This window comes from Podarcis erhardii, assembly GCF_964252035.2.
Source record: "Podarcis erhardii genome assembly, chromosome: 14".
Classification (NCBI taxonomy): Eukaryota; Metazoa; Chordata; class Lepidosauria; order Squamata; family Lacertidae; genus Podarcis; species Podarcis erhardii.
The window spans coordinates 51,992,811-52,015,439 of NC_138503.1; the positions used below are offsets into that span (position 1 = coordinate 51,992,811).

Sequence of the window (22,629 nt, forward strand, 5' to 3'; positions counted from 1 at the left end):
CCCCAAGGCATAGATAATTGATAGCCTTGCCTGAACATCTTACACAACACAGACAAGTGGTGAGAGGTGAAGCGAAGAAAGATTGGTTTGAGGAAACATGTTTTTAATTTTAATTTTAATTTTCCTTTATTGATAAGGATCCAGAATTGCTGGGCCCTCTGCTGCTGTAACATTTCTGGTTTTACATTAATGCGACTAAACTGATTGTTGTGTGTTATTATTTCTACAGCTATTCTTAATCAAGTTGGATTCATTGTAGTGCAAGTTTCCCTCCCTCCCTCCCTCCTTCCTTCCTTCCTTCCTTGGGTGAAAGGAAGCTGTCTTCACTTCAAGCAAGGCTGCAAGAAGATATTCAAAAGGCTCCTAACACATTTCAATTTTAGCACATTTGCTCTCTGACAGTATTCTATATTCTATAGCCTCTGATTTGAGTGCCACTTAAGGTACATGCGACACCTTGCGAAAACTACTCGAGTGTCATGGAAACGTCTCAGCGTTGGTCGCAAACTGCAGGTGTGAAGTCATCAACGTGGCCTGACTCAAAATGAGAGGGGGGTATGTCATATGCATGTCTTAAAAGAAGATGACCAGAACAGCAAAGGGTTTGCTTGCTTTAGGGCATTTCTCTCTCTCTCTCTCTCTCACACACACACACACAAACATCATGCTTAGCATATAACAGGAGCCTTTATTTGTGGATCAGCCTTGTCTAATTCAGCTATTGCAGGCATGTCCAACAGGTAGATCGTGATCTTCTGGCAGATCACTGGACATCTGTGGTAGATCACTGGCTCCCCCTCAAAAACGCTCAACATCTTAGGCTCCCCTAAAAAAAGCTCAACCACTATGACCTGAACCCCCCAAAAAGGGGAGGGGGTCGATCACTGCCAGTTTTTAACTCTGTGAGTAGATCACAGACTCTTGGGAATTGGCCACCCCTGAGCTATTGCATGCCTATGATTTCAAAGTTCTCCACTGCAGGGATGAGAAAGAGCGGAGCAATTTTGCCCCCAGTGCATCTCTCATAGGGACTAACTTCCTTGCAGATCACGCCAAATGCACATGCGCTTCTGTTCAAATCGGCTTGCAGCTAGAACTCTGGTTTCTTTTTTCCAGGAGCAAACAGCAACTGCACTCCATGGAGTGTGTGTCTGTGTGTTGAAGGAGAGGGAGAGCACTCTATACACCAGGCAGCCACATAGTGCAGGTCAGGCCTAATACTTCACTTCGAGAAATATGAAGATGCCCTCCCATCAGATGTCAAAGAAATAAACAACTATCTGACGTTTAGAAGATATCTGAAGGCAGCCCTGTTTAGGGAAGTTTTCAATGACTGATGTTTTAATGTATTTCTAATCTTTTGTAGCTGCCCAGAGTGGCTGGGGAAACCCAGACAGATGGGTGGGGTAACAACAACAACAACAACAACAACAACAACAACAACAACAACAACAACAACAACAACAACAATGGCATGCATCAAGAGACCCAAAGAATAGTTGGGGTCCCCCAGTTTAAAGGCAGAGGAAAACCACAGCTTCTAAGGGCACTCATTGTGAATGAAGGAATCTGTGAGAGGGCTGCAGTCCAGCTGTTTCACTGCTTAAAAATGAAGGGTTGCTTGTTGGAGGTTGCACATAGTGGGGTAGCAGAGGTCAAAATAATGCCAATATGTTTCACCTCTGGCAACCAATGTGCCCCTTTGGATTTGTATAGCAGATGAGTCTGGAAAGCTGCGGACACAAATTTTCACGGCCCTCTCGCAGCTATGGTGGCTCATTTGCCAGAAGCGATGTTATTTTGCGTTATCTCTAGAAGGGTATACAGTGGTGCCCCGCAAGACGAATGCCTCGCAAGACGAAAAAAGAGTTTTCCTTTTTTTGAGTCATTCCGCAAGACGAATTTCCCTATGGGCTTGCTTCGCAAGACGAAACGCCTTGCGAGTTCTTGCGAGTTTTTTTCCTTTTTCTTAAAGCCGCTAAGCCGCTAATAGCCGCTAAGCCATTAATAGCCGTTAAGCCACTAAGCCGCTAATAGCTGTGCTTTGCAAGACGAAAAAAACCGCTAGACGAAGAGACCCGCGGAACGGATTAATTTTGTCTTGCGAGGAACCACTGTACTTGATTCCAATCAAATGAAGCCTCCTAGAGCACAATATACATCAATGAACAATATACGTCGGGATGCCGCATCACACCAGGGTGGAGAACAATAGGTCAGGCAGGGCTGTGCGTGAGAGAGAAGTGTGTCTGAGTTTTGGACGGCACTGGAAGATGGAGACACAGAGATGTGTCTTTGCTATGTGCTGGACCCAAGTCTGTGAGTTGGGGGCTTCCCTGGAAACCAAATGGAGAAGTAAGATCTCTCTTTAAAAATATATATATACTTTCCAGATATATACATTTCACTGATTTTACAGTCATTTTGACGTTTTAAAACTTGACTTCCTTCCCCCTCTTTCTGAGGTTCCTTAAATTTATTTTTAATATCTTCTGCAAATCCAAAGTAACTTAATCTGCTCATTTATTCATCTACTTTAAATATATACTCCTATAAAACTGCAAGTTATTACAATAATCCTGCCAATGTTCTTATTCGCTTACAGTTTGTTTGTAAATATTCCGTAAACCCTTTCCATTCTTTTATAAAAAGTTTGTTATCTTGATTTCTTATTCTTCCGGTAAGTTTCGCAATTTCTGCATATCCATAGATTTTTGTATGCATTCCTCCTTTGCTGGGACTTCTTCTTTCCATGTTTGGGCAAGTAACATTCTTGCCGCTGTAGTCGCATACATGAATAAATTTATATACAATTTAGGTAGTTCTATCCCTATAATTCCCAAGAGAAAGGCTTCTGGGTTTGTTTGTTTTTACAAATGCTATTTTAAACATCCTTTTCATTTCATTGTATATCATTTCCTAATAAGCTTTAACCTTACTACAAGACCACCACATACAATAAAAAGAACCTTCTTTTTATTGCCAAAACAAACAAGATGAATTTTAACAGGGAGAAATGTAAAGTATTGCACTTGGGCAAAAAAAATGAGAGGCACAAATACAAGATGGGTGACACCTGGCTTGAGAGCAGTACATGTGAAAAGGATCTAGGAGTCTTGGTTGACCACAAACTTGACATGAGCCAACAGTGTGACGCGGCAGCTAAAAAAGCCAATGCAATTCTGGGCTGCATCAATAGGAGTATAGCATCTAGATCAAGGGAAGTAATAGTGCCACTGTATTCTGCTCTGGTCAGACCTCACCTGGAGTACTGTGTCCAGTTCTGGGCACCACAGTTCAAGAAGGACACTGACAAACTGGAATGTGTCCAGAGGAGGGCAACCAAAATGGTCAAAGGCTTGGAAACGATGCCTTATGAGGAACGGCTAAGGGAGCTGGGCATGTTTAGCCTGGAGAAGAGGAGGTTAAGGGGTGATATGATAGCCATGTTCAAATATATAAAAGGATGTCACATAGAGGAGGGAGAAAGGTTGTTTTCTGCTGCTTCAGAGAAGCGGACACGGAGCAATGGTTCCAAACTACAAGAAAAAAGATTCCACCTAAACATTAGGAAGAACTTCCTGACAGTAAGAGCTGTTTGACAGTGGAATTTGCTGCCAAGGAGTGTGGTGGAGTCTCCTTCTTTGGAGGTCTTTAAGCAGAGGCTTGACAACCATATGCCAGGAGTGCTCTGATGGTGTTTCCTGCTTGGCAGGGGGTTGGACTCGATGGCCCTTGTGGTCTCTTCCAACTCTATGATTCTATGATTCTATGATTCTTTCTCTTGGGGTGTGAATGCTTTGAGCACCTCCATCCTAAGCTGAGGTTGTGTAGGTGTGTAAATGAAACCATGTATCCAGACGAAACCATTGTCTCTATTGACCTTCATTCCAAGGAACCAAGCTCCGGGAAAGCACAGCAACCCCTGGAATCTCTTGGTGCTCGGAGATTGGGCTGTGGGCTGTGGGAATGTTCAGGGATGCAGGAGAGCATATGTTGTTTGATTATAGCCTTTCCAACTTGTGTTAACAAGTTCACAATTTAGCAGAGTAACAGTCCCCCTTTTAAACTCACAGCGGATGCATTTGTTCAGGCTCACTAAAGCCTCTATAATAACTGACCCGGTACTTTCCCCTTACTCCCTCATAAAAGATAAGACACAACACAGTCTTCTGTAAAAGTACAGCGGTACCTCGCGTTAAGAAGTTAATTCATTCTGGAGGTCTGTTCTTAACCTGAAACTGTTCTTAACCTGAAGCACCACTTTAGCTAATGGGGCCTCCTCCTCCTCCTGCTGCACCACCACTGCATGATTTCTGTTCTCATCCTGAAGCAAAGTTCTTAACCCGAGGTAATATTTCTGGTAGCGGAGTCTGTAACCTGAGGTATATGTAACCCGAAGCGTATGTAACCCAAGGAACCACTGTATAAAAAGAGTTTATTCACATTCTGTTCACAGTCGTATCCCAGAAGGCAGACTTAGCTTAGAAAAGTAACATACACCTGGAAACTATCTCATAAGGAGACAGTCCCTCTGTCCAGCATCTTTGGCTATGCAGATGTTGCTTCTTTGATGCATGTAGTAAAAAAGAGAGAGATGGCTGCCCTGTGCTTTTGTCGGTACCTGCACAAGAGGGGCCACACCCACCTCCAGTCACATGCAGAGGAAATCTGTCCCAGCCTAGAAGGAAACAGGAAGTTTACCTGCTGGCTGGATAAACATTCCTCCCCATGTGTAAACATGTTCACTCTAGGAATGTGGTACTTGACTGCTCTTGTGTTTCACATGCCACATGGGCAACGATACAATAGGTAAAGGTAAAGGTAAAGGACCCTTGGACGGTTAAGTCCAGTCAAAGCAGCTATGGGGTTGCGGCGCTCATCTCGCTTTCAGGCCAAGGGAGCCGGCGTTTGTCCACAGACAGCTTTCTGGGTCATGTGACCAGCAGGACTAAACCGCTTCTGGCGCAACGGAACACTGTGATGGAAACCAGAGCTCACAAAAACACTATTTACCTTCCTGCCACAGCGCTACCTATTTATCTACTTGCACTGGTGTGCTTTTGAACTGCTAGGTTGGCAGGAGCTGGAGCAGAGCAACGGGAGCTCACTCTTTTGCAGGGATTCGAATCGCCGACCTTCTGATCGGCAAGCCCAAGAGGCTCAGTGGTTTAGACCACATTTACTTATGCAACTGAAGCTTTGCGTGGGTGGTGGAAATAAATAAATGGAGAATTGGGGAGTGGGAATGACGGTTGGAAGGTGTCATCCAAGATCTCGCGAGATCTCGTGAAGGCCATATGAGATCTCATACAACCTTTAAAGAGCCCAGTAGGCAAAGCAGAGGGCTTAAAACTCTTTCTGTGGCAGCAAAACCTAGCAGGTTTTTGAGCCCTCCACCTTGCTTCTTGTGGGAGCCACCCACAACCTTCCACAGACCTTCCATGACCTGCCCAGTAAGGCAGAGATGGTCAAACGCATGTGAGCAGGGCGGTTGCAGAGGTCTTCCTGGCTTCGCACAAGTGCAGAGCCAGTGCCAGATTTACATATAAGCTAAACAAGCTATAGCTTAGGGCCCCACTCTCTTGGGGCCCCCCCAAAAAACTAAAGGAAAAAAAAACATAGTTCCAAAATATAAGATAAAAAAACAAATAAAATAAAACCTACATACAGCAACAGTGTTTTGTGTTGTGCAGGCTCCTATGATGTAAGTCATGGGCCCCGCCTGCTAGCCTGCTCCCTAAAATATCACAGGTTCGCTCCTTTCTCTCTCTCTCTCTCTCTCTCTCTCTCTCTCTATATATATATATATATATAAAATAATATTTATTAGAAATTTCCAATTACAAAAAAAATAAAAAGAACAAAACATCCCAATTTAAAATCTTATTTTCAGTAGCATCTTTCCAGGACTTCCCCTCCCCTCCCCCTCTTGTATTCCAATTCTTACAAATGAATTCAGCAAATTCTTATCCTAGATTTTGAACTTATTATCATTAGCCCAGTTTTTAAAATATTTTCCCATCCCCTAAAATCGACCTGTTCCCTTCCGTGCGTTCCCTCCTTTAATATACAATACAGATTAAAATAATCAAATATAATTAATTAAAATAAAATTGTAAAAATATAATTAAGATAGTCAAATATAATTTTACACCCTTTGGATTCCAAATTTCCCTCCCCCCTTTCCCGGCTGCGTTCCCAATGTTCATCAACGTCTGATGTCTTCCTGGAGCTCCCACATCTATCTAGGCCATAGTCCTTTACCAGTCATCTTTAATTTCGAATGTCCAATCTTGGAAGGAGTCTATCTCAAAAAGGCCCATTTCTTCCATCCAGATTTTTATATTTAGGAGTAAAAACTCCAACATCAAACTCTTGTTGTTCTTGTTGTTCTTGTTAATCCCTCTCCTCATTTTTTTTTCCCTGCTCTCCTGCACAAATGTTCTAATTCCAAAAGCTGCTAATTCCTCTGCAGAGGCTCTGTTATTCAGGAACAAAACATTATGCCAAGTCCCTTCCATTCTTCAATAGATAAATCTATTGTCTCCTTTAGTGTGTAGACCTCTGTAGACAAAATAGTGTTCCATTCCTGGAGTTTCCCAGGAGATAAAGAGTTCTATTCAAGTTCCAAGCCAACAATACTTGTAATATCCCTCAGCTCCTCTAGGTGGATTGCAATAACTCAGTTCCCTTCCAGATCACGCCCACCAGTCAAAATAACTTGTTATTCCTTGTTTTAAGCAATTTGTATCCAATTTATAACAAATGTAACCGGCAAAGTCCTCGTAACAAAGTTCTCATTTTTGTTCTTCCGCTTTGACAGCTCTTTGACAGCTGTCAAAACCTCTCTTTCTCTTCTCCCGGCGCTCTCACAAATCGCTCCCAGGATTCCGGGGGGGGGGGGGGGTTGCTTTTTAATTCAATTCCACTTTTCTCCTCCAGCTCAGTCTTATAATTTTCCATCGCGAAGTTAGTAACCTTGTCAAAATAGGGTTGCGCTCGATCTTAGTTGTCAAATCCTTTACTTTAACTCCTCTACGACGGGGGGGGGGGTCTGACTTCCTTTTTGCGCCTCCCCCGCTCGCTCCGAATTTTTTAAAAAAATTATCCCACTTTTTAGTCCAGGTTCCAATTACTCACGGGTTATTCTTTTAAGTCCAAATTTTCAATAGAAGAAGTCAGCGCTCTCCGTCGAATGGCATGCGGCTTCGCTCGGCAGGGGAAGCGGAGGACTCAAAGCACCCCCCCCGTCACCCGTTCCGCAGCCTTTAAAAAGGCTCCTTCGCGGGTCGGGGGGGCGCAAAAGGTGCCAGCCGAGTCACCATGTCCATGGGTTTCAGCGCCCATGGTTTTTGAGGGTCCCCACGTCGCCGGCGCGGTAGGACCCAGCCCCTGCCGAGCAGGCTCCCTCCGGAGCTCGGAGGGAGTCCGCCATTCGGCGATGGCGCCAACCCGGAAGTCTGACGCTCCTTTCTATATATAGGGTGCCTACATTCTGCATGGACTTGTTGCATGGCAAGATGTGCAAATGGCTTGAGATACCTATAGGTCCATAAATTACCATATAGCATATAGTCAACACAAAAAAACAGTGGCAATTTGTTGTTGACAAAGGACAGCTGGACATAGAAAGGGCCCCATTACCTTCAATAGCTTAAAGGGTAAAGGGACCCCTGACCATTAGGTCCAGTCGCGGATGACTCTGGGTTTGCAGCGCTCATCTCGCTTTATTGGCCGAGGGAGCCGGCGTACAGCTTCCGGGTCATGTGGCCAGCATGACTAAGCCGCTTCTGGTGAACCAGAGCAGTGCACGGAAACGCCGTTTACCTTCCTGCCAGAGCGGTACCTATTTATCTACTTGCACTTTGATGTGCTTTCGAACTGCTAGGTTGGCAGGATCAGGGACCGAGCAACGGGATCTCACCCCGTCGCAGGGATTCGAACCGCTGACCTTCTGATCGGCAAGCCCTAGGTTCTGTGGGTTTAACCCACAGCTCCACCTGCGTCCCTTCAATAGCTTAGGGCCCCATCAAACCTAAATCTGGCGCTGTGCAGACCCTTGGAGCGTAACCCCCACGTCACTTTGGGGCCTGCTGTATTTAAAAAAGAGAAAATGGGGTGGAAAAGCTCCAGTGCAATTGTATCATCGCCTCTCCCACAGGCAGCTCAAGGGCAGCAAAATTAAAAAAGGAGAGGGCTGTGGGTCACAGCGAAAACACAACATAAAGGCACGTATGTGGCCACACAGAGTACTACATGGCGGGTTCACGGCTGTGATTTAACAACCAGAAAGCTAAATTGGAGATGTTCCTGTATAGATCTTGGCATGGAATTTAATTCTATTGACTCCACACCTAATAAATATGAATGCTTTATATCATTAACTGGGAGAATTGCCCAAACACATATACCTAAGAGATGCCGGTGAGAATTTGCTCTCGGCCTTATTAAAGAGAACAGCAAAAGTATTTCATATCTCTCTGTAAATTATTTGGAGTTATAGAGCGAAGTTCCGCATCTACAGGAAACCACCCCATTGTGGCAAAATGCTAATGAAGCAGACTGATGAAGACAGGAAAAGGGCAGGAAATGATACCACAAGCTAATTTAATACTTTTTTAGTTGTTGTTTTGTGTTGGTTTTTTTTTTTTAATAAAAAAAGAGGGTTTGGGCAGTGATCCGCAACCTTCAATTCTATGCAATGTCACCAGCAAACAGGTTTGCTGCAGCACCCGTCAACTTAACCATCCCACTAAGAGCTTGCTTGCACCCACCCTGGAGTCATTATCCATGTCTAACAACTGCTTAGCTTTCCTCAGTTTTGAGCTTTGTTAAACAAAGCAGGGAGTAGCTCCACAGCTGCAGTAGGAGCAGATCAGATCAAAATCCAACATCTAATCCAACATCTTGTTTCACAGGAGAGGTATGAAGGCAATGGTCTTCACTTGCTCTCTCCCAGTGCCAGGTATTTACAGATAGGCTGCCTCTGCCTCTGGAGGTTCCACTTAGGGCTCGTCTTGTGCCTAGAAAGCAGGGGTCCAAACGGCTTTCTGCTTGTGCCGTTCGTGGGTCTGAGCAGTTTTGCCTTTGCCCTTCCGCTTTCTCCAGGAAAACCTGATCTTTAGTGCTGAATCGGAACAAACAGCACGGAAAACCCAATTGCCGCTTGTTTCAATTCGGTGCTAAACCGTGTATTTGGTAAATCAATGCAGCTACCAAATTTATCCTGGCTCCTGCTGTTTCCTAGTCTTAGGGCAGACCTCTTGCAAGGTTTCCCTCATGCAAGAGCCTTTCCAAACCCAGAGGATACGGCACAGTGCAGAACATGCACTCTGCCAAGGAGATATGGCTCCTTCTCTGAGCCCTCCTTCTGCTTAAGGATGTTTTGCATTGCAGCTGCAGGGCAGAAATCCCCCAGGGAAGAACTCCTGTGCAAAACACATGGAATTGTACCGGAGCTGCACATGAGCAGTGCCGTATTTACGTATAAGCTAAACAAGCTATAGCTCAGGGCCCAACTCTCTTGGGGGCCCCGGAAAATTTTAAAGGAAAAAACCTGGATGTACATTTCCAAAATGTAAGATAAAAAACAAATAAAATAAAACCTACATACAGCAACAGTGTTTTATGTTGTGTAGGTTCCTGTGATGATGTAATAATGGGCCCAGCCTGCTAGCCTGCTCCCTCAAATATCACTGGTTTGCTCACTTCTATATATAGGGTGCCTACATTCTGCAAGGACTGGTTGTATTTCAGTTCAACAATTACTTTGATAAAATACATACAGTGGTGCCCCACAAGACGAACGCCTCGCAAGACGAAAAACTCGCTATATGAAAGAGTTTTCCGTTTTTTGAGGTGCTTCGCAAGACGAATTTCCCTATGGGCTTGCTTCGCAAGACGAAACGTCTTGCGAGTTCTTGCGAGTTTGTTTCCTTTTTCTTAAAGCCGCTAAGCCGCTAAGCCATTAATAGCCGCTAAGCCGCTAAGCCGTTAATAGCCGCTAAGCTGCTAAGCCGCTACGCCGTTAATAGCCGCTAAGCCGCTAATAGCCGTGCTTCGCAAGACGAAAAAACCACAAGATGAAGAGACTCACGGAACGGATTAATTTCGTCTTGCGAGGCACCACTGTATTTTGTTTTGTGCAAATGGCTTTAGATACCTATTAGGTCCATAAATTACCATATAGCATATATTCAACACACAAAAACAGTGACAATTTGTTGATGGCAAAGGACAGCTGGACATATAAAGGGCCCCATTACCTTCAGTAGCTGAGGGCCTCAGCAAACCAAAATCCGGCCCTGCACATGAGTTCCTGTAATGTTATGCACAACTTCTGAGTATTTCCATCAGGTGTGCCCAGAAACAACTGGTACCGCATGTCCCCCGTCTCTCCAAAATCAATGATTCATGTTTTTTAAAAAATAAGAAAGACGTGTACATCACCTTTTTAAAAAGAAAAGAAAAGAATAAGAATGTTGTCTTATATTCCTGGTTCACCCACTCATGTCCCTAATGAGACTAGATAGATTTGTAGCCTCTGGATTTAGCAAAGATTGACTTACTTCAAAGTAAATGCATTTTCGATCAGGATGTTAGTTACGCTTTTCGAGCTAAACAATAATGTAAGTACACTTTCAGTTTCTAATCTATTTTTAAACAGCGTCAGGCTTTGATTGCAGTTTGGGTGTAGCTTCTTCCGCGCTCTGGTGCTACTACATCAAACACAGTTCCTTCTGCACTCCAGTGCTGCTGCACTGAATGGTAAGGCAGAAGGGGAAATGTTGCTAAATAGCAGACTTCAGTTGTACCTTGGTTTTGGAACAGCTTAGTTTCCGAACATTTTGGCTACCGAATGCCGCAAACCCGGAAATGACTGTTCCAGTTTGTGAAATATTTTTGGAAGCCGAACGTCCGATGGGGCTTCCGTGGCTTCCGACTGGCTGCAGGAGCTTGCTGCAGCCAATCAGAAGCTGCGCTTTGGTTTTCAAACAATTTGGAAGTCGAACGGACTTCCAGAATGGATTCCGTTTGACTTCCAAGGTACAACTGTACTAGGTTTGAGCTTGCTCTATGTCACCAGAACTGCCTCACCAGATATATGGCATGGCACAAACTCTCCAGCTAGCTATCTTGGCAGCCAAGTTGTACCTTCAGTACAGCTGCGCTGGAGTGCAGAAGGAGCCACATTTAAAATTCAGAAGAAAAATGGAGGGCTCCTGAATATTGGTGAATCAGAATCGTGGATGAAAACATAATAAAATTAAGGAATTGGTGCATTAGTTGAGTTTGCAGATAGCTGCAGCAGCATATGGAACAGTGGCAGCGCTGACCCTTGCTGACAACTTGATAAGTATCTGAAAAATGGAGGTGGTGGCAAACACGGCCTTTGCCAATGTGGACATCTGCTTCCACATTTAACATGTGACACAAGTGTGAACGCACCTAGCAAAATTTGCCAGCCTTGCATCGCTTGTGGTTCTTGCAGAGAGACGTTTTTTAAAAACAAAACATTCAAAAACGGTAGCACTTTTAACAGCAATGGAACAAGAGGAGAAAAGCAGAGGGGGATGATTGACGGTGCAACAGAAAGAGACAAAGGACCAGCTCCCGTATGCACTGATTCCATAGTGTAGCTATGTGCAGCATCAAGAAGTCTTTCTTTTTATCTATCCTGAATCTTCCAACATTCACCTTCATTGTCTGCAAGTTCTAGTGTTATGAACGAGGGAGAGAAACTTTTCTCTACCTGAATACCACATGCTTTGCATACTTTTGCAAACTTCTATCATGTTGCCTCTGAGTTCCCTTTTCTCTAAACTATAAAGTCCCAAATGCTTCAGCCTTTCCTCCATCCCCTTGATCTGAATCTTTGCCGACTCTGCAATATCCATTTCAAGGCGAGGCAACCGGAAATGCTCCCAGTATTCCAAATGTGGTCACACCGTCACTTGCTTTAGAATAAAATGTCCCTATCTTCATGTGGAACGTTGGAAGCTATGGACTAGGCACCAGCTTTATTGCTGGAAATCTTACCACTCCCAAATAGGAGTCATCCTCATCATTTATTTGCATGATGCCTTTCCACAACAAACTGTGCTCTAGGAAGTGGCGGGGGAACCCTCACTGGCACCCGGGGCAGCGCAGCTCATAAGGACTGCGCATGCGCGGTGGCCATATGGGCAGCCGTACAGATGGCTCATGAGAACGGCAGCCCGTACGGTCGCCGTGTGAGAGGAAGCCTGTACGGATGGTGTATGAGAGCGGCAAACCGTATGGATGCCTGTATGGACAGTGCACGAGAGCGGCAGCTTGTATGGACGACGCATGAGAATGGCAGTCCGTATGGTCGCCGTGCGAGAGGCAGCCCGTATGGACAGCACACAAGAGTGGCAGTCTGTACGGATGCCCGTACGAACGCTGTGCGAGAGCGGCAGTCCATACAGACGAGGTGCGAGCGGTGCCCATACAGACTGCGGGTGCCCTCGGCCGCTCTACAGCTGGGGGGAGGCAGGGGCCATCTTGTCACCCCTCCCAGAGTGGCACCTGGGGCGACCTGCCCCCTCCACCCCCTCCCTACGCCACTGGCTCTAGGTGGCTCACAAAATGGGGGAAGAAAGTTACAGTAAGACAGAGTTGTTCTGCTTGGCCTTTGGCTTGGAGCCAATTTGATTCCCTCCCTCCCTCTCTTTTTTTTTCTTTTCCTTCTCCTCCTGCGATGAGGCTACATTTTAATATTTTAATGTTCCATTATTTTAATGTTGTATTTTATTTTTGTTTTTAAGTTGTAATCATTCATCTTGTTTTTATTATTGCTTGTAAGCCGCTCTGAGCCCGGCCTTGGCTGGGGAGGGCCGGGTATAAATAAAAAATTATTATTATTATTCACAAGTTACAAAATATAACAACAACAACAATCTTTATTACGGTCCAGAGACCAACAAAACATTACAAATCAATACAGAGTTCATACAGCCTACCTTCAGGTTAATCAAGCACTTTGTTTGGAATATAGGGCTATTATATAACAAAATCTAAATAATCAACAAGGAAAGCATCTCATTAAGAAATACAGTCGTACGATACCTTGGTTCTCCAAGGGCTTACTTGTCGAACAAATTGGCTCCCAAACGCCACAAGTGTTCCAGTTTGCGAACGTTTTTGGGAAGCCAAACGTCCAACGCGGCTTCCGATTGAATGCAGGAAGCTCCTGCAGCCAATCGGAAGCTGCACCTTGGTTTTCGAACAGTTTTGGGAGTTGAACTGACTCCCAGAACGGAGTAAGTTTGAGAACCAAGGTACCACTGTAGTCCACAAAACTATATAATTCCCTCCTCATTCATAATAAGAACCATAGCTGTCAATTTCCCCCTTTTCTTGCGAGGAATCCTATTCAAAATAAGGGAATTTCCCTTTAAAAAATGGAAACGTTGACAGCTATGATAAGGGCATCAGAAGAGCCTGCAGGATCAGGCCCATTTAGTCCAGCATCCTGTTCTCACAGCAGCCGAGCAGATGCCCCGGGGCAAACCAGCAAGGAGGATCTGAACATAAGAGCATTTCTCCCTCCTTTGGCTTCGAGCAGTTTCAGCAAACACATGATATGTGGAGTGGCCTTGGCGTTAGGGGTGAACCTGAGTTCAACAGAGTAACATTGAGTAATTTGCACTGTATGGTCAATGCAGGTGGGTGCGCATGGTTGCCAGTTCAAGCTGTTGGTTTCTAAAGCCCCAAATGTCTGTTTTCACTGCTCTCTGAACCTTGGATGGGGGTGGGACGCAGCTCCTAAGCCAGGGATCAGAAAACCTTTTCAGCAGGGGGCCGGTCCACTGTCCCTCAGACCTTTTGGGGGGCCGGACATTTGAAAAAAATGTTTAAAATAACTTTTATTTTAAAAAATCAGAGGCTTTTTTATTAGGAATTGTAGGTACCGATATCCCGAAGGACCAGAAAAGACTTTTTATGTATGCAGCAACAGCCGCACAGATCTTACTCGCCTAGAGATGGAAAGAAGACAAAGTGAAGACCGGAGAGGAATGGCAAACCAAGCTGATGGGCTATGCTAAAATGGCAAAACTGACAGGAAAGCTCAGGAACCAAGAGGACAAAAGCTTTAAGAAAGAATGGGAAAAAATTATAACTTATTTAGGAGACCACTGTGAGCAGAGGGAAACATCAGCAGGATTTCAATAACACTTGTAATGTAACAATATGGACAGATACAAAATATGGAATATGAAATAATGTGCAGTTGACAATAAGACCCATGAAGGGGATGGGAGGAAGTCTAGAGATTCAGAGAAATCTCTAAATGTGGATATCTATTTGGTGTTGTTCTAACTTTACACTTGTAAAACCAAATAAAAATTATTTTAAAAAGAAAAAGAAAAAAAGAGTTGTGTGAAACAGGGCTGTGTTCCAGCCCCAACTCCCTTTGGCATCTTTGTCTCCCTGGTGGTCTCATATGCCTTCAGCTTGACTGAAGGCAGCGCATGCTTTGATTTGAGGATTGACAGGGGTCCATTCAACCTGGCACGCCTTCACGCCAAGACAAAAGTGTGGCAGATCCTTATCCGAGAGATGTTGCTTGCAGATAATAATAATAATTAATAATAATAATTTTTTATTTATACCCCGCCCTCCCCAGAGCGGCTTACAAACAATAATAAAAACAAGAATGATTACAACTTAAAAACAAAAATAAAATACAACATTAAAATAATGGAACATTAAAATATTAAAATGTAGTCTCGTCACAGGAGGAGAAGGAAAAGAAAACAAAAGAGAGAGAGAGAGAGAGAGAGAGGGAGGGAGGGAATCAAATTGGCTCCAAGCCAAAGGCCAGGCGGAACAACTCTGTCTTACAGGCCCTGCGGAAAGAAATCAGATCCTGCAGGGCCCTGGTCTCATGAGGCAGAGTGTTCCACCAGGCCGGAGCCAGAGTTGAAAAGGCCCTGGCTCTGGTTGAAGCCAATCTAACTTCCTTAGGGCCTGGGACCACTAGGGTGTTGCTATTTATGGACCTTGAGGCTCTCCGTGGGGCATACCAGGAGAGGCACGGTAGGTAGATGAGGTAGCCTTGAAAGCACACTCCAAGGAAGATCTACAGAGGCTCATCTTGGGTCAGGAAGCTGCTCAAACTCCTTAAGTCATCACTGGCAATGCTTGAGGTGGTAGACAATTTTGTCCACCTGGGTTCCACCATAACCGGCAACCTCTCCATCGATGCTGAGCTGGGCAAGTGGATTTGCAAGGCAGCTACGGAAATGGCTCGCCTCTCCAAAAAGGTGACACTAATGACCCAAACCATGATGAAGGTCTACCAGGCTTGTGTGTTGAGCACACTGCTTTATGGTAGGGAGTCATGGGCAGCTTACAACCATCAGGAGTGATGCCTCAATGACTTCCGCGTCTGTTGCGTCAGGAAGATCTGGGGCATCACATGGAAGGAGAGAGGCTCAAACAAAGATGTGCTTTCCCAAGCGCACATTCCTAGCATGTTCACACTCCTGTCTCAGTGATGTCTACACTGGCTTGGTAATGTCCACAGAATGGAAAATGGCAGGATCCCCAAGGACGTGCTCTATGGGGAGCTGGCTTCTGGCAGCAGGCCAGTTGGCAGACCAACTCTGTGTTACAAAGATGTCTGCAGACATGATGTGAATGAAGGCTGGGAGCACCAGCCCTGCCATGCAGACGACTACATGCCTGGAGATAGACAATCAGGCTGTGGATCCATAGCAGTGACCAGAGGAATAATAATAATAATAATTAATATCCCACCCATCTGCCTGGGTTCCCATAGCCCAGGCATAGGCAAACTCAGCCCTACAGCTGTTTTGGGACTACAGCTCCCATCATCCCTAACTAACAGGACCAATGGTCAGGGATGATGAGAATTGTAGTCTCAAAACATCTGGAGGGCCGAGTTTGCCTATGCCTGCCCTAGCCACTCTGGATGGCTCCCAACAGAATTAAAAGCAGAATAAAATATCAAACATTAAAAACTTCCCTAAACAGGGCTGCCTTCAGATGTCTTCTAAAAGTCATATAGTGGTTTGTTTCCTTGACATTGGATGGGGGGCGTCCCACCACCGAGAAGGCCCTCTGCCTGGTTCCCTGTAACTTGGCTTCTCACAGGGAGGGAACCGCCAGAAGGCCATTTGAGCTGGACCTCAGTGTCTGGGCTGAACGATGGGGGTGAAGATGCTCCTTCAGGTATACTGGGCCGAGGCCGCTTAGGGCTTTGAAGGTCAACACCAAATCTTTGAATTGTGCTTGGAAACGTAGTGGGAGGAATAGTCGCTGGGAGGATCATGGAGAGAAGAAACACTGTGGTGCATCTGCCCCAGCTGCAACTAAACATGTCTCTCCCATGTCGGTCTCTACAGCCACAGCAGGTGCTGCAACCTTCCAATGGTTTGACTTCACCCGCAAAGATGCACAATTCCCAATGGATGCCAACCGTGAGCAAAAGTGGGCAGAGTCTTGGATGTGATGCGCACCTGTGCGAAGTTTCCTCTGTGCAGTGAGCTGCATTCCAGCCACACAGAAGCCAGAGGTTTTTGCACATGCATCTCTCCATCCTCCATCTGTTCAAGGAAGATGCGCTAACAAAGTCCAAGGGCAAATGCCAGCTGGGCAAAAGCCCTTCAGTGTGGCATGGAGAGGTGGGGCCAGGGGGAGGTTCCCAAGGAATGGATATATATATTTGTGCACAGGTCCAGGGAGGGTCGACTTTGATGCCGCTTTGAGGCACATTCCTGCCCCTCTGAGATTCATCCTGCTTGAAACAAGTAGCTTTGAGCATCCAAATGTAAAAGGATTGGGGGAAACAGAAAGAATCGGGAATCAGATTCTGTGGGTGGGGTGGGCCAAGGGAGGAGGAATCAAGAGAAAACACAAACACAAAAAAACGAGGGTGGAAATAAGGAGAGAACAAGGGTCCTGAGATGGATCTTGGCGTCCTCAGGATTAGTGTTAGCTCAGAGCATGCAAATCAAAGTAATGGCACAATAATTTTAATAATTTACCACAGGAATTTAGTGCATCTATTTAAAGGGATTTCAGAAGTCGCGAGAAAGGAGATGAAAGCTTGGCATTTAATAAAGGCTTTAATCTACACACCCTCCGTGTTGTTATGCATAATGATGAAGAAGGGGGGGGGAGAGGACAATGGTTATGGAGGCAACAGAAGGCAAATGCTTGCAAGGAGCTGGACTTTTTTTGCTGTTTTGAACACTGCATTGGCCTCCAGGACATCCTCTGTTGCCATTTCCCCAGCCCTCTTGCTGAAAAGATGGTCAAACAAAAGCAAGCAGCTGCAGCGCTTGGTTTCTTTCCCTGTCCTGACTTTGGGCCAAATGTCAGGATGGTCAGGTTCATCTTTGGGGCTGATTGGCGCCTGACCTTGGTTTTGTGGGAGGGCAGCACAGAAAGCGGGATGGATCTATCTGGGGTCTGTGTAATTTTCAAGAGTTTCTTCCAAAGTCCACCCCATCCCCATTTCTGCATTAGAGAATTTCAATTAAAAAAAATAAATCACACAGAATTTTACATTTTTGGCACACAATTGCATCCTGAAATTTGCAAAAAACGATTGCAACTTTTGAGCTGAGGATTGTTCTTCAAAATTAAGAGGTGTGCAAACTGAAGGGTGACTGTGGCACCATACATTTAAAGCATGTTTAAGATGTGTTGCTTCCCACCCAAAGAATCCTGAGAACTGTAGTTTGTTGTGTTGGGAATTGTAGTTCTGTGGGAATAAACTACATTTCCCACAATTCTTTGGAGGGGAGCCATCTGCTTTAAATGTACTCTAAATGCATGTTGCATACACAGGAAGTGCAAATCAGGGGGGTCACTTTGCAGACCAAATTAAATCCTCAAGTGACACTATAATGTGCAGGTACAGTGAGGGACACGGGCGGCACTGTGGGTTAAACCACAGAGCCTAGGACTTGCTGATCAGAAGGTTGGCGGTTCGAATCCCCGCAATGGGGTGAGCTCCCGTCGCTCGGTCCCTGCTCCTGCCCACCTAGCAGTTTGAAAGCACGTCAAAGTGCAAGTAGATCAATAGGTACCGCTCTGGCAGGAAGGTAATCGGCGTTTCCGTGCACTGCTCTGGTTCGCCAGAAGCGGCTTAGTCATGCTGGCCACATGACCTGGAAGCTGTACGCCGGCTCCCCCGGCCTATAGAGTGAGATGAGCGTCGCAACCCCAGTGTCGGTCACGACTGGACATAATGGTCAGGGGTCCCTTTACCTTTACCTTTTACAGTGGTACCTCTGGTTACGAACTTAATTCGTTCCAGAGGTCCGTTCTTAACCTGAAACTGTTCTTAACCTTAGGGACCACTTTAGCTAATGGGGCTTCCTGCTGCCGCCGCCATGCAATTTCTGTTTTCACCCTGGGGCAAAGTTCTTTAATCCGAGGTACTACTTCCAGGTTAGCAGAGTCTGTAACCTAAAGTCTTTGTAACCGGAGGTGTTTGTAACCCGAGGTACCACAGTATTATATTGGGTTGGACTGAATGTGTGTCTGTATGCATGGATTTTTCTTGGAGGGGCACGGTTAGAGAGCAGGATAATGCCCGCTGGCTCCATGTCCTGTGTACATTCAGCAACATTGTGGAAAGAACCTTAAAAAAGCACAATTGTGCATACAGAGTATAAACTTCATACACCCAGAGGGTCCTTTTTTTTGTTATTCCCAACCTCCCCAGGTGGTTTACTTAAAAAAAAAAAAATGGGGGGAAATTATCATGAAAATTCTTCAGCATTTTAGTGCAAATTTCTCCAAATGAACACTTTTTTTGGATCACTAGTCCACACATTTTTTAAAGCAATTTCTCCTAATATGATGCATTCTTGCTGAAGTATATATATATATATATATATATATATATATATATATATATACATATATATATATATATATATATATATATACATATATGCAGGTTTTGGTGTCCTCGGGTGTCTTCCCGTGTAAAAGTTGGGGTGTCTAGGCGACGTTTCGACGAGGTCTCACTCGTCATCTTCAGGCTGGTGCTTTCGGCTTCTTGTTACTGGAACAGAGCAGGATCTCAGTGAACTCAAACACTGAGATCCTGCTCTGTTCCAGTAACAAGAAGCCGAAAGCACCAGCCTGAAGATGACGAGTGAGACCTCGTCGAAACGTCGCCTAGACACCCCAACTTTTACACGGGAAGACACCCGAGGACACCAAAACCTGCATTCCTGTACCCGTGAAAATCTACGAAAGCATATACATATATATATATATATATGTACCCGTGAAAATCTACGAAATCTACGAAAGCAAATATATATATATATATATATTTGCACACTTCCCCCTAATATATGCATTTTTGTAAACAGCCTTGGGTTGGAGAACTGCACAGCAAATTTCGGATGAGTGCGAATTTTGAGTGACAGTGGTGCTTCAGTTTCCATATTGCTTTGAGAAGCGAATTTGCTAAATTCGGCTTGAACTGAGAACTGGCTCAAATTTCCTCCCACATCCCTCCTCCTCTGTGGAGGACATTGCATGGATGGCGCACCATCAGGGGAGATGCTCTCCCTCCATGTTCACCACCCACCTAACTTCAGAGAACAGAGGAGGTCCCTCAAAGGGTACCCATCGATTTTGGGCGGTGTCACAAAATAAGTCAGCGAGTGCGTCACGAGACATTCCTGTAGATGCTGAACACCTGCAGGTCCTGCAGAGACCAGGATGGCAAGCTGGGTGTTCTCTCATCACCCTTGACCATTGGCCATGCTGGGGTGCTGAGGCTGCTGGGAATTGGAGTCCGACAGCGTCTGGAAGGGCAGCGAGAAGAGGCAGCCAGACTCCTTCTCTAAAGTTCCAGAGATTCTGCAGAAACCCACGTAGGAGCTGAGTCAATTTGACAGCCTACCTTAGAACCTTGCAGGAAGACACCTCATTGCCGGAGAGCAGTCCAAGAGAAAGGCTTCGCTTTCAGAGCTTTTCAAACCAGCGCCTTCTGCAGCTGCTCAGCGGCAGAACCGCTCTTGTTTTGTCCCACCATCTTGGCCTCTTTCCTCTTGCTCTGCTTGCACCCCTGAAAGCATCGCTGCTGTGGAACGGTGCAACGTGCTTCCGGAACCAGCCACCCACCCATTGCTGGCCTTTGCAAACCTGGTGCCTATATTTAGCATGGGGTGGGGGGGGGGCAGGGGCCAGCCTTGCTTCCCCCTTCTTCTCTGTTCAGAGGCAGAGAGAAGCTTGCAGCAATGCAGCGTGGTTCCTCTTATAAGGGGAAAACCAGAAAGGAAGTTTTATCTGGGAGCCAGAAAGCATCCTTGCCACCTAGAGAGGGGGTTTAATGGGGGGGGGGAGCAGCACCTGGAAAATTGACCCCCAGACCATCAACCTCACACCCCCTCCCCCGATATTTGTCTGAGGGGTGCGATGGGGGAGGAATTTGATTCAGTTTGCATTTAAAGGCAAAACTATCTGTTTCAAAACTACTAAAGCAACACACAAACTGAAGCACGGCCATCATTTGAAATCCACAGTTCTCTGATTGCTGCATTGCAGTTTTCCAGGAGCTGTCTACAAAAATACAGAGATTAGGGGAAATCGTACACACCTTAATGAAAGTAGCATTAAAAATTGCATCTGTTTAGGGAAAGCTGCATTGCAAAAATGTGTATCTTAGTCAAAACGGCATGCAAAAATATGTTTATTAGGAGAAAGTTACACAAAAACACTTGTGAATGTTTGCCAGGATTTTTTCCCCATGGTAAATTGCTGCAGAAATGTGGATAATTTTAGGTTTGGAAAAAATGAGAACCTGAGAGAATGGAAACTGACAAATTCATCCATCCCCACTGAGACAGCAAGAAAGCAAAGTACTGCTGTCTAAATGTTCAGGAATTGGTGCTTGATCATTTGGAGTGCCCTTCATGAAACTCATAAGCTTTGCCTCCATTTTAGTCATTTTCACAGAATCATAGAATCGTAGAATTGTAGTTAGGGACATAATGAGAAATTGCAAGCATGGATTCGGTGTGATAATGAAACAAACTAGCCCCGAAACAAAATAATCCAAATTCTGTGCTAAGCAGAGGTGTTGTAGTTCAGGATTGTGGGGGGTGGAGGGATTGAAGATCCAATTCTATTTCTGCAGCAGGGTCTCTGTCTCCAGGATCCCTGAACTGGCCAATCAGACTGTAAGGAGAGCCTTTTAGCCACTGAGAAGGTGTGACTGGAGCCCGACACTGAGGATGGGCTCCTAGGATCACTCTGGAGAAGTCACAAAGGAAGAACGTCAAGGAGTTGTACTATATAGAATCATAGAATGGTGAAGTCCAACCCGTTGCAATGCAGGATTCTCAGCTGAAGCATTCCATGACTGATGTCCGAGCAAGGGGAGTCCACAATATGTTTCGAAGCTAAGCATTTAGGAACACAAAGTGCTTCAGTTTCAAGAGAACGGTGTGCAGGTTCTCTTACATGCAATGGAACTTCAAGGAAAAGACAACCTAAGTCACTCTGAGATAAGATATTGGAGCACACCAAAATCATTTGCCCATGGAAAGGCATAGAAAACAGTAGAAAGGGAACACAAAGAGATCCGCACCAATCATCGCAATGCACCCTTATGATGATTATTGTATAATCTTAGGGGGATGTGTGGCTTCACAGTGGCTGTGAAGGGACTCTGCGCTTCTGAATTTATCACTATGCTGCTGGTGCCATGGAAAGCTCAGTTCCTGCAAATTAAGCCGACGTCCACATTTTGCATAATTGATTCTGCCTTTGTATACGGCTGTCATGGACTGGCTGGATGCAGAGAGTGGAGGGGGGAACCATCTGGGGAACCCCCAAAGGAACCCCCAGGGGAAGAAGGCTCCAAGTCAGGGGATTGGTGGTGGGATGACGATGAGTGATCAGAGAGAGAAGGCTGGGAGGAGGAGGTGTCAGAAGCTGTGTCCAGAGCAGCGGTCTAGCAGCTCCATTTGGTACGCAGGCTGAGACCCTACCTGCCCGTGGACTGTCTTGCCAGAGTGGTGCATGCTCTAGTTATCCCCACTTGGACTACTGCAATGCGCTCAACATGGGGCTACCTTTGAAGGTGACCTGGAAACGGCAACTAATCCAGAATGCAGCAGCTAGACTGGTGACTGGGAGTGGCTGCTGAGACCATATGACACCAGCCCTGAAAGACCTACACTGGCTCCCAGTACATTTCCGAGCACAATTCAAAGTGTTGGTGCTGACCTTCAAAGCCCTAAACGGCCTCAACCCAGTATACCTGAAGGAGCATCTCCACCTCCATCATTCAGCCCAGACACTCAGGTCCGAGGGCCTTCTGGCGGTTCCCTCACTGTGAGAAGTGAGGTTACAGATTACCAGGCAGAGGGTCTTCTCAGTAGTGGCGCCTGCCCTGGGCAACACCCTCCCGTCATGTCATGGAAATAAACAACTCTATGACTTTCAGAAGACATCTGAAGGCAGCCCTGTTTAGGGAAGTTTTTAATGTCTGATGTTTTATCGTGTTTTTAATATTCTGTTGGGAGCCGCCCAGAGTGGCTGGGGAGGCCTAGCCAGATGGGCGGGGTATAAGTAATAACTTATTATTATTATTAT

General features: G+C 45.5%; 1 protein-coding gene across 1 annotated transcript in view; it reads right to left on the reverse strand.

The window, feature by feature from the left end:
* CARD11 (caspase recruitment domain family member 11) overlaps positions 1-22,629 on the reverse strand; it is a 93,801-nt gene that overhangs the window by 49,603 nt on the left and 21,569 nt on the right. The window lies entirely within an intron of this gene.